The sequence below is a fragment of the Mus musculus genome, chromosome 2, assembly GCF_000001635.26.
Source record: "Mus musculus strain C57BL/6J chromosome 2, GRCm38.p6 C57BL/6J".
NCBI lineage: Eukaryota > Metazoa > Chordata > Mammalia > Rodentia > Muridae > Mus > Mus musculus.
The window spans coordinates 14,718,958-14,731,939 of record NC_000068.7 but is presented as its reverse complement, the minus strand read 5'-3'; the positions used below and the strand labels follow the sequence as shown (position 1 = coordinate 14,731,939).

The window sequence follows — 12,982 nt, the reverse complement described above, 5'->3', positions numbered from 1 at the left end:
GTGCCCATATCTTCAAGGCTTTTCCCCACTTTCTCCTCTATAAGTTTCAGTGTCTCTGGTTTTATGTGAAGTTCTTTGATCCATTTAGATTTGACCTTAGTACAAGGAGATAAGTATGGATCGATTCACATTCTTCTACATGATAACAACCAGTTGTGCCAGCACCAATTGTTGAAAATGCTGTCTTTCTTCCACTGGATGGTTTTAGCTCCCTTGTCAAAGATCAAGTGACCATAGGTGTGTGGGTTCATTTCTGGGTCTTCAATTCTATTCCATTGGTCTACTTGTCTGTCTCTATACCAGTACCATGCAGTTTTTACCACAATTGCTCTGTAGTAAAGCTTTAGGTCAGGCATGGTGATTCCACCAGAGGTTCTTTTATCCTTGAGAAGAGTTTTTGCTATCCTAGGTTTTTTGTTATTCCAGATGAATTTGCAAATTGCTCCTTCTAATTCGTTGAAGAATTGAGTTGGAATTTTGATGGGGATTGCATTGAATCTGTAGATTGCCTTTGGCAAGATAGCCATTTTTACAATGTTGATCCTGCCAATCCATGAGCATGGGAGATCTTTCCATCTTCTGAGATCTTCTTTAATTTCTTTCTTCAGAGACTTGAAGTTTTTATCATACAGATCTTTCACTTCCTTAGTTAGAGTCACTCCGAGATATTTTATATTATTTGTGACTATTGAGAAGGGTGTTGTTTCCCTAATTTCTTTCTCAGCCTGTTTATTCTTTGTGTAGAGAAAGGCCATTGACTTGTTTGAGTTAATTTTATATCCAGCTACTTCACCAAAGCTGTTTATCAGGTTTAGGAGTTCTCTGGTGGAATTTTTAGGGTCACTTATATATACTATCATATCATCTGCAAAAAGTGATATTTTGACTTCCTCCTTTCCAATTTGTATCCCCTTGATCTCCTTTTGTTGTCTAATTGCTCTGGCTAATACTTCAAGTACTATGTTGAAAAGGTAGGGAGAAAGTGGGCAGCCTTGTCTAGTCCCTGATTTTAGTGGGATTGCGTCCAGCTTCTCTCCATTTACTTTGATGTTGGCTCCTGGTTTGCTGTAGATTGCTTTTATCATGTTTAGGTATGGGCCTTGAATTCCTGATCTTTCCAGAACTTTTATCATGAATGGGTGTTGGATCTTGTCAAATGCTTTTTCTGCATCTAACGAGATGATCATGTGGTTTTTGTCTTTGAGTTTGTTTATATAGTGGATTACATTGATGAATTTTCGTATATTAAACCATCCCTGCATCCCTGGAATAAAACCTACTTGGTCAGGATGGATGATTGCTTTAATGTGTTCTTGGATTCGGTTAGCGAGAATTTTATTGAGGATTTTTGCATCGATATTCATAAGAGAAATTGGTCTGAAGTTCTCTATCTTTGTTGGATCTTTCTGTGGTTTAGGTATCAGAGTAATAGTGGCTTCATAAAATGAGTTGGGTAGAGTACTTTCTACTTCTATCTTGTGAAAAAGTTTGTGCAGAACTGGAATTAGATCTTCTTTGAAGGTCTGATAGAACTCTGCACTAAACCCGTCTGGTCCTGGGCTTTTTTTGGCTGGGAGACTATTTATAACTGCTTCTATTTCTTTAGGGGATATGGGACTGTTTAGAAGGTCAACTTGATCCTGATTCAACTTTGGTACCTGGTATATGTCCAGAAATTTGTCCATTTCGTCCAGGTTTTCCAGTTTTGTTGAGTATAGCCTTTTGTAGAAGGATCTGATGGTGTTTTGGATTTCTTCAGGATCTGTTGTTATGTCTCCCTTTTCAGTTCTGATTTTGTTAATTAGGATTTTGTCTCTGTGCCCTCTAGTGAGTCTAGCTAAGGGTTTATCTATCTTGTTGATTTTCTCAAAGAACCAACTCCTCGTTTGGTTAATTCTTTGAATAGTTCTTCTTGTTTCCACTTGGTTGATTTCACCCCTGAGTTTGATTATTTCCTGCCGTCTACTCCTCTTGGGTGAATTTGCTTCCTTTTTTTCTAGAGCTTTTAGATGTGTTGTCAAGCTGCTAGTATGTGCTCTCTCCCGTTTCTTCATGGAGGCACTCAGAGCTATGAGTTTCCCTCTTAGAAATGCTTTCATTGTGTCCCAAAGGTTTGGGTACGTTGTGGCTTCATTTTCATTAAACTCTAAAAAGTCTTTAATTTCTTTCTTTATTCCTTCCTTGACCAAGGTATCATTGAGAAGAGTGTTGTTCAGTTTCCATGTGAGTGTTGGCTTTCTGTTATTTTTTTTGTTATTGAAGATCAGCCTTAGTGCATGGTGATCTGATAGGATACGTGGGACAATTTCAATATTTTTGAATCTGTTGAGGCCTGTTTTGTGACCTATTATGTGGTCAATTTTGGAGAAGGTACCATGAGGTGTTGAGAAGAAGGTATATCCTTTTGTTTTAGGATAAAATGTTCTGTAGATATCTGTCAGATCCATTTGTTTCATCACTTCTGTTAGTTTCAGTGTGTCCCTGTTTAGTTTCTGTTTCCATGATCTGTCCATTGGTGAAAGTGGTGTGTTGAAGTCTCCCACTATTATTGTGTGAGGTGCAATGTGTGCTTTGAGCTTTACTAAAGTTTCTTTAATGAATGTGGCTGCCCTTGTATTTGGAGCATAGATATTCAGAATTGAGAGTTCCTCTTGGAGGATTTTACCTTTGATGAGAACGAAGTGCCCCTCCTTGTCTTTTTTGATGACTTTGGGTTGGAAGTCAATCTTATCAGATATTAGGATGGCTACTCCAGCTTGTTTCTTCATACCATTTGCTTGGAAAATTGTTTTCCAGCCTTTTATTCTGAGGTAGTGTCTATCTTTTTCTCTGAGATGTGTCTCCTGTAAACAGCAAAATGTTGGGTCTTGTTTGTGTAGCCAGTTGGTTAGTCTATGTCTTTTTATTGGGGAGTTGAGACCATTGATGTTAAGAGATATTAAGGAAAAGTAAGTGTTGTTTCCTGTTATTTTTGTTGTTAAAGTTGGCATTCTGTTCTTGTGGCTGTCTTCTTTTAGGTTTGTTGAGGGATTACCTTCTTGTTTTTTCTAGGGCATTGTTCCCGTTCTTGTATTGGTTTTTTTCTGTTATTAACCTTTGAAGGGCTGGATTCGTGGAGAGATAATGTGTGAATTTGGTTTTGTCGTGGAATACTTTGGTTTCTCCATCTATGGTAATTGAGAGTTTGGCTGGGTATAGTAGCCTGGGCTGGAATTTGTGTTCTCTTAGTGTCTGTATAACATCTGTCCAGGCTCTTCTGGCTTTCATAGTCTCTGGTGAAAAATCTGGTGTAATTCTGATAGGCTTGCCTTTGTATGTTACTTGACCTTTTTCCCTTACTGCTTTTAGTATTCTATCTTTATTTAGTGCATTTGTTGTTCTGATTATTATGTGTCGGGAGGAATTTCTTTTCTGGTCCAGTCTATTTGGAGTTCTGTAGGCTTCTTGTATGTTCATAGGTATCTCTTTCTTTATATTTGGGAAGTTTTCTTCAATAATTTTGTTGAAGATGTTTGCTGGTCCTTTGAGTTGAAAATCTTCATTCTCATCCACTCCTATTATCCGTAGGTTTGGTCTTCTCATTGTGTCCTGGATTTCCTGGATATTTTGAGTTAGGATCTTTTTGCATTTTCCATTTTCTTTGATTGTTGTGCCGATGTTCTCTATGGAATCTTCTGCACCTGAGATTCTCTCTTCCATCTCTTGTATTCTGTTGCTGATGTTCAAATCTATGATTCCAGATTTCTTTCCTAGGGTTTCTATCTCCAGTGTTGCCTCACTTTGAGTTTTCTTTATTGTTTCTACTTCCCTTTTTAGGTCTAGTATGGTTTTGTTCATTTCCATCACCTGTTTGTATGTTTTTTCCTCTTTTTCTGTAAGGACTTCTACCTGTTTGATTGTGTTTTCCTGTTTTTCTTTAAGGACTTGTAACTCTTTAGCAGTGTTCTCCTGTATTTCTTTAAGTGATTTATTAAAGTCCTTCTTGATGTCCTCTACCATCATCATGAGATATGCTTTTAAATCTAGGTCTAGGTTTTCAGGTGTGTTGGGGTGCCCTGGACTGGGCGAAGTGGGAGTGCTGGGTTCTGATGATGGTGAGTGGTCTTGGTTCCTGTTAGTAGGATTCCTACGTTTACCTTTCGCCATCTGGTAATCTCTGGAGTTAGTAGTTATAGCTGACTCTGTTTAGAGATTGTTCTTCTGGTGATTCTGTTACCGTCTATCAGCAGACCTGGGAGACAGATTCTCTCCTCTGAGTTTCAGTGCTCAGAGCACTCTCTGCTGGCAAGCTCTCTTACAGGGAAGGTGCGCAGATATCTTGTTTTTGGACCTCCTCCTGGTCGAAGAAGAAGGCCCAAAACAGGGCCTCTCTCAGAAGCTGTGTTGCTTTGGCAGTTCCCAGAAGCTGTCAGCTTCTGTGGTGCAGACTCTCACCTGTGCAGACTAAATTCTTAAGTTCCCGGGAGTCCTGGAACCAAGATGGCGACTGCTGCTCCTGAGGCTGAGGCCGCCTCCCGAGCCAGGCGGACACCTGTCCTCTGGTCTGGACGGTGGCCGGCTGTCTGCGGCCCGCCAAGGGTGCTGCCTCAGCGGCTCTGTGCTTCTGCCTGTCCCAGAAGCTGTCCGGTTCTCTGGCGCACCCTCTAACCTGTTCAGACTAATTTCCTAGGTTCTGCTGAGTCCCGGAACCCAGGTGGCGACCGCTGCTGCTGAGGCTGAGGCCGCCTCCCAAGCCAGGTGGACACCTGTCCTCTGGTCTGGACGGTGGCCGGCTGTCTGCGGCCCGCCAAGGGTGCTGCCTCAGCGGCTCTGTGCTTCCGCCTGTCCCAGAAGCTGTCCGGTTCTCTGGTACACCCTCTAACCTGTTCAGACTAATTTCCTAGGTTCTGCTGAGTCCCGGAACCCAGGTGGCGACCGCTGCTGCTGAGGCTGAGGCCGCCTCCCAAGCCAGGCGGACACCTGTCCTCTGGTCCGGATGGTGGCCGGCTGTCTGCGGCCTGCCAAGGGTGCTGACTCAGCGGCTCTGTGCTTCTGCCCGTCCCAGAAGCTGTCCGGTTCTCTGGCGCACCCTCTAACCTGTTCAGACTAATTTCCTAAGTTCTGCTCGCATATGTGATTTCTGATTGGATGAGATGGTATGGAGAGAGATGAGGTCAGTTGCCATGAGATAGGAGAATAGCGCTTGCTGCAAGAAGGATGGAGGAAGAAGAAGCTGCTGGGGAAGAGAGCTGTAAGAGAAAAAGCCACAAGTAAAGAAGCTGCTGTGTAAATCCGCCTTGGTGTCCATGTTATTCTTGTCTCTGTGGGTCGGAGACTGTGGCATTGGGGACGTGCTCTTTGAGCTAAGGTTTCCAAGTGGGAAGGAGTTAAGATTGAAATGAGGGGAGGGGAGGGGATTGAGCACAGGTAGAAGCATCTACAAATACCTCTGTAGAGGAAGGGATGATACTATTTAAGTAGCCAGAGGATCAAGAAAGAGAGGGAGACAGACAAAAGTGGGTTTAAAAGGGAGGTGGTAACCATGTCATGGCCTCTGATAGGACTTTTATCTTTGTAGTAAGAGCAATGGGATGGTTCATTCAGACAGACATAGGCAGGGCCAGACAGACAACATTTAACATACAGGTTGGTGGTAAGGTTGCAGCTGGGTGAAAGATGGCTGAAGGGAAAGCATAGAGCAGCTAGGAAACAACAATGTTGGAACTAAGTCAAAGATGATGGTGGTACCTCCTGAGGACATGGAGCAAGAGGTGAGATAAGTTGATGAGCTCAGAGGATTAGAAACAACAGAGGGAAAAAAAGCCTTGGGGTAAGTATAAAGGATGGTTACTTTCACATTTCTTCATCTCTGCCCATTTCTATCCATAATTGTGGTTCAGTTTGATGGAAAAATTTGATATGCCTTCATGGGTGGGTTAGCTCTAGTCTGCTCCTTGTCTTTTTCTGATCATTCTGTCTCACTTTAGGATTCCAAGCAGGATTTTTATCAAGCCACTTCTATCTTTGTTATTTGTCATATCCCCTCCTCTGCTTCTTCTCTCTTTTTCTCACTTCTCTTTTCCTTCTCCTCTTCCACCTTCTCTGCTGTGTTTATGAAAGACAGAAGTCAATATTGGGTGTCTTCTGCAATTGTTCTCTACCTTGGTTTTCTTGAGTCAGGGTCTCCCATTAAACCTGCAGCTCACCAATTTGGCTAAACTAGATGGCCAGCAAGCCCCAGGAATCCTACTGCCTTAGCCACTCAATCATTAGGACTACAGGTGCATAGCACCACCCTTAGCTTTTTACTGGCTGCTAGAGATCTGGTCATGTCCTCATACTTGCATAACAAGCACTTTACTGAGTCATCTCCCTAGCCTTAATTTTTACTTCTTTAGACACCAAAAAAGCACAATTCTATTTGACTCTGCTTCAATGAAGATATGTATCATTCTTTTTCAGATTTATTACTTTTTTTTGCCAAGGTTTCTCTATTCCTTTATCTACTATGATGCTTGCTTTTTCCAATCAATAACCATATTTTTCAGTAATAAGAGTACACACAGATAACAGGAGAAGTCAGCAAAATAATGAGGTAGTTAGAGGAGAAGAAGTTATGCTTCCCAAACTACTAGAAGACATGGAATGGGCACTTGGCTTCAGTAAGATTTAAGCACTTCTAACATTGGAAACAGACTCAACATTGTAACGTAGAAAGATCATGCTTGAGAACCAAGTAACTGGCACATGCCCCCCCCCCCAAACAAAACAAAACAAAACAGAAGAACTTCAGTGTTTAGGTAAGACTATATTTTTTTTATAGGGTCGAATTCCTAACTGTCTTTGACTCCATGTGGCCTGAGTCATAGGTTGGATACATGGAAGACAACCTTTATGCTGCAGTTTATGTAAAACATGCTATATTCAAGCGTGTGATAAAACTGGGTAATCCTAATAATCCCCTTATCTTGTAATACAATGGCATCTAAAGGAGTTCAATCCTGCAATCAAAGTCACTTAAATCCAATGCCCTCCTTTTTTCTGCATAGCTCAAGGAAACCTGCAAAATCCACTTCTATACCTTTTCCTTTGAGTCTCTCAAAGTCGACCAAGGTCATGTCCCTACTTTGCAACACAAAGCATTAAAACATTTAAACACCAAAATTCCCCCAGGTTTCCCAGCTGTCTCCCTCTGCTTTGGATTTGGATTTGTGGCTTAGTGTATCTTCTTAAAATTTCTTCATTTAACTCCTTACTCAGAGTGTATGCAAGGAAAATAAGCAAACAACGCTTCCAATCATCTCCTTCTCCTACTCTGACTCAAATCCTCTCTACCCAGACTTCTGGTTTTCCCCAACAGAAATCAGGGCAATGAGAGAACATCACTACTTTCCAACTGCAAGAGAAAAATTGTAAAAAGGCAGAGTTCCATTATGTTAATCAGAATGGTAATGATGAAAAACCAAGTCCAAGACCATCCGACCATCCGCTGATTAAAATTCACCACAGCTCATCCTTTATTCTGAAAATAAATTTGACCCATTCTTTTTATTCATTATGGATGGAAAGAAATAGAGCATGCATATAGAAAAGAAAATATTGGTCTTCTGATGGAAAAAGGCATGTCATTCAGATATAATATCTCATGAGCAAACCCATGATGACCACAGCATAAAATACTTCCAAGTGGTTATTTTAATTTCCTTTTTGATTGGAATGGCCAAGAAAGAGAAATGCACATTTCCCCTTCAGTTACCACAAAACATGTTTGACAGACTATAAAACTCTTACACACTCACTCATCCTGCCACTGACTCCACCATAGCATTCATTTACAAAATTAGCAAGTTACTATTTTGTTTTACTTATTTTACTTTTGGAGATTATGATATAACTATACCATTTTCCCTCTCCTTTTCCTTAACCCAAATCTACCCTTACAGACTTTTCTTGCTCTCATTCAAGTGCATGGCCTCTTTTTTTTTTTTTAATTAACTGATCGTGCATGCATATATGTATATGCATGTATATTTCTAAATACATAAATGAAAGTTACTCAGTCTGTATAATGCTACTTGAATGTATGTTCGCAAGGATGGCCATTTGATATTGGATAATCAGTCGGTGTGCATCCTAGCTAAGATTACTATTGCTGTGATAAAGCACTAAGACCAAAGCAACTTGGGGAGGAAAGGCTTGCTTTGGCTTTTTCTTCTCATCACTGTTAATCATCGATGGAAATTAGAACAGGAACTCATATGAGGCAGGAACATGGAGACAGGAGCTAATACAGAGGTCAAGGAATAATGGTTTGCTCCCTTATAAAATCCCAGACCACCTGACCAGAGATGGCCTCACATATAAAGGGCTGTGCCCTTCCACATCAGTCACTAATTAAGAAAATGCCCTATAGGCTTACCTATCACTGAATCTTATGGCGGCATTTTCTCAGTTGAGGCTCTCTTCCCTTCAGTGACTCTAGTTTGTGTCAAGTTGACATAAAGCTAGACAGCACACTGTGTTGTTCCCTGGATAAGACTATAGCTCCTGTTTTCAACATTCCTTAATTGCTTGTAGTTCTTGTGGGCTTTCTCCACTACACTTTGCCATGTCTATTGTTGGTGTCCTTGTTCAGTTCCTGTTCATCCAGTCATGTTGCTAAAACTTTATGGATGTAGCTTTTGCCATTACTAGGAGGCACAATCTCACCACAATCCCCTCATCCTCTGGCTCTTACAATCCTATACAGCTTTGATGCCTATGAATCACAATATGACCAGAATGCCAGTATATTTCTAAGGGTACAGTAGTAGCATACTGTGGTGCTAACTGAAAGCTCTGTAACTCAATTTATGGTCACTCAACAAAAGGAAAATCATGCCTGTTACTGGAAACAGCCACTACCCAGGGCTAGTGATGTCATAGATCAGAGAACCTACAGCTGCAACCACTTCACTAAACCAGTATAATCCCTAACTACACCCTAAATATTTGGCTTTATATATACATATAAGTGTAGTCTTCACCCAACAAGGAAACTTCTTTTTGAACAGATGGAGACTAGTCAACTAACTACAACCTATCGAAATGCAGAGCTCAGTCATAATGAGACAGCTCTAATCCAACTCCCATACCTAAGGCTCAGGGAATTCCACATTTTTTTTTTTAAAAAAAGATTTATTTATTTTATGTCCATGAGTACGCTATAGCTATCTTCAAACATACCAAAAGAGGGCATCACATCCTATTACAGATGGTTGTGAGCCACCATCTGGTTGCTGGAGTGCTCTTAACCACTAAACCATCTCTCCAGCTACCAATTCAACACTTTTTGTTTCCACTGTTCAAGGTTTATTTGGTGTTTTCATTGGCATGACACTTGAGTGGTTGGTTCCTTCATCCATATGCAGATCTTACATTTCACATAATATTGCAATGTACACTACAGGCACATATAATACATAAAATATCCCGTAGAACATTTATGCATAAGATATGCATAATGGACTTACACACTGGAGCCAGGTTATGACTAACTGGGAACTCGTTGGCCTAGGCATGTTTGGTGAGGGTGTGAAAGGCAGCAATGTAGCACACATGGTAATGGAAGCCTGAACAGTAGGCCGAGTGACTCTGAGACAGTGGGACTGTCACACTAACCAGGTTACCACTACACAACTACTACTTGGCAGCAGGGCAGAGCTGTGGGGAGTGAGATGTTTCCCCACACCACATCAACACCACTGTACTAACCACAGCTCAGATGAGAAGGGTATGGCCTCCCTAGAAACCCTGCTACAGCCTGGATGGTAAAGTGCTAGGACACGGAGAAGACTTTAGAACTGCAGCTCCTTCTGGATTCCCCAGAGGGTATCTGCACTCTTCTTCAGGCCGGCCTCTTCCTCGGGAGTCAGTGTCACCTTCACAACATCTGAGATTCCATTTTGTCCCAGGATACATGAGACACTGAGGAAGACATCATCATTGATTCCATAGAGACCCTTAATCATGGTGGAAATGGGATGCACCCATCTAAGGTTCTTCATTATGCTCTCAGCCAAGTCTGCCACAGAGAGGTCAGTGGCCCAGGATGTGTAGCCTTTCAGCTTGATCACCTCTTACACACTGTCCACCACCTGCTTGTGAACCTCCTTCCACTGCTCCTTCTCTGCATCAGTTCTGGGCTCAGATACTTCAGGGAAACACTGGCAATGTTCACACCACTACACACAGGCACACTGGAGTCGCCATGTTCTCCCAGGATGCACCTGTGACAGCTCACTGGGTGAACCCCCAGCCGTTCTCCCATGAGGTAAAGGAACTGAGCTGAATCCAGATTGCAACCACTTCCAATAACTCAGCTTTTGGAAAAGCCACTGATTTTCCAAGCCACGTCGGTCAAGATATCCACTGGATTTGAGACAATCAGCAGCTTGCAGTGTGAACTGTACTTCACAATGTTTGGAATGATGAACTTGAAGATGTTCACATTTCGCTGGACCAGGTTGAGTCGGCTCTCTCCCTCTTGCTGACGGGCCTCCCTGTGATGGTGACCAGCTTGGAGTTCGCAGTTACACAGTAGTCTTTGCTGGAGACAATTTTTGTTGTTTTTAAGGAAAGGGCTGCCATGCTGGAGATCCATCATCTCTTCCTTTAGTTTGTCTTCTGTGACGTCAACAAGGGCAAGCTTATCTGCCAAGTCCTTCATTAAGATACTGATGGCACAAGCCATGCCAATGCCACCAATCCCAACAACTGTAATCTTGTTCTGGGGGACCTGTTCTTCCTTAAAAAGATTCACAATCAGCTGGTCCTTGAGGGTTGCCATCTTGGACTTTGAATATTTTAAGACCACTAGTGCACAATCAGGGTGGGAGGGGTGGAGAGAGGGGTGATGGGTGAGCAGCAGCAGCATGGGTTAGGCTCGGTGACAGTGGCTCCAGCCCAATTAACACTTTTTGAAATCCTTTGCTCAAGGAGAAAAGAGAAAGAAGAATAACAGCTGACATGCATGATTCCCACTGGGCTCCAGTACATAAAAAGTAGACGAGAAATTTGACCCATGTGATTCTTACAATTCCTGGAATGTAAATTCTGATTTACTTCTAGTTTATAAAGGGCGAAACTTTGCCACACTGTTGTCACTGTGACCAATAACTGAGTAAAAAAGACTTGAAGTAATTATTTACTTTGGCTTATAGTTTCAGAGATTTTGATCAATCATAACAAAGAAAACATGAAGGCACGGTAGCTCACATCATAGCAGGAGATAGGGAAAGAGAAAGAGAGGGAGAGAAAGGAAAGTGGGAGAGAGGGAGAGTGGAAGAGGGGAGAGAGAGAGAGAAGAGGGAGATAGGGCAGAGGGAATTGGTCTTTGATGGTTTCCTCCTTTCTCAGCTTTTATCCCACCCTGCTCTCTATGTATGGGGCGGGGCATTCCACATTCAAAGTAGGTCTTGTCTCCTTAGTTACTTCTCCCTGGAAATGCTACCAGACACACCCAAAGGAGCACTTTACTAAGTAACCTTAAGGTTTTCTCAGTCAAATCAACAGTCAAGGTTCACCCGCACACCAAAGTTCTGCAAGTTAATTACAAAAACAGGCAGGGTAAGATTTTCAGAATCCCAAGCTATTGTTTTTCTCCATCTTGTTCTGTGCCAGATAAAAAGTAATTTTACAAGCCAACCCAGGAGGAGCATACAGTTTACCCTCTAATAAACTGGGAGCCACTTTCCCCTATAGTGAGCAGAGTCAACCAGCCTTTACATAACTTCTTTTCTAGTAGTTTTCCAAACCATTCTCATGTTCTATAAACACTCACTAGCCAAACTTCTTTCTTTCCCTTTGTTAAAAAGTCAAAAATTTTACTCATGGAAAAATTAATTCTATATCACTAGATCCCTCCCCCTCTTCAGGTAGGGTCTTACTATGTAGTTCTGGCTGGCCTGTAGTTCCTGGAAGAACTTACTATGTAGACCCAACTAGTACCATGTGGTGAAAAGTAACTCATCTCTGAACTATAGGAGTATTAGCAAGTGAAATTGATATAATCCATATTTTTTTCTTCCCTACTTTCCAACGTTCTTCCTTCCTTTCACCAAACTTGAGAAAGCATTTAAGGAAATTTAAAAGAATAATAATTTGGTTTTGGTAGTACTAAGTGTTGAGCTTGAGGTTTGCACAAGCTAGCCAACTCACTCTATAGTAAGCTAAGCGCTCATGAATAAATTTTAAAAAAATGTTTAAATTATATAAAAGGAATTACAATAAAAGGACAACAAAGATGGAGGTGGGGCAACAGATGCAGAAATAAAGACTGGAACACCCTGTGATGACCACTGCACTTCTTCCAGATGAGCCTGAATCTCACTGTAAGCTTTCTAGCAGGCACCTCAAAAAGGGAAACTCGGTCAGTTACATAATTTACTGGCCATAAGCTTAAAATAAACCCAATGCTCAGAAGCGCCACGCAGCTTGGCACACACAGCAGACACCAAATTCTCCTGAAGTCCCATAAAAAGGAACATCTTGTAAAGGCACAAGCAGTGTTCCTGACAGTCCTGACGGGAAATGCCACAGCGGGCTTTAAAGGGCTGTTTCTCAGGCTGACCTTCGGAGGACGCTAAGTGTCTCACACCAAATGGCACTTGGTAGGATACTCACGGTAGTGAGGCAGAAGGAGCCTCACGCCATACTCACAGGCTTGACATGAGTCAAGTGTAAAGGGAAAGTTAGGACAAAAGGGGTCCAGGGGGTAAGCATGATCCCTTTAGTCTAGAGACTCTTATGAAGACTAATGTTGTTCACCTCTAGATGGCAAATGAACAATCAGATCTCAGGACAGTGACTTGCCTAACGCAGTACAACTCTCCAGTTGTAGTAGTAGGATATACTTCACCTATTCCATCTCTAGGACCCCAGGGTTTTCATACTGAAGAGAGTCTTTGTTCCTAAAAATAATTTCATTGCCAGCTTAAGGGAGGAAGGAAGTCATTGCTTGAGT

General features: G+C 41.9%; 1 protein-coding gene and 1 pseudogene across 8 annotated transcripts in view; both read right to left on the bottom strand.

Annotated features, from left to right (window-relative positions):
• The window catches only part of Cacnb2 (calcium channel, voltage-dependent, beta 2 subunit), a 384,951-nt gene that overhangs the window by 256,872 nt on the left and 115,097 nt on the right, over nt 1–12,982 (bottom strand). The gene's annotated exons all lie outside the window — the stretch shown is intronic.
• Gm13315 (predicted gene 13315) lies at nt 9,318–11,298 on the bottom strand (annotated as a pseudogene). Its single transcript, NR_028497.1, has one exon. The product of NR_028497.1 is annotated as a predicted gene 13315 (transcript).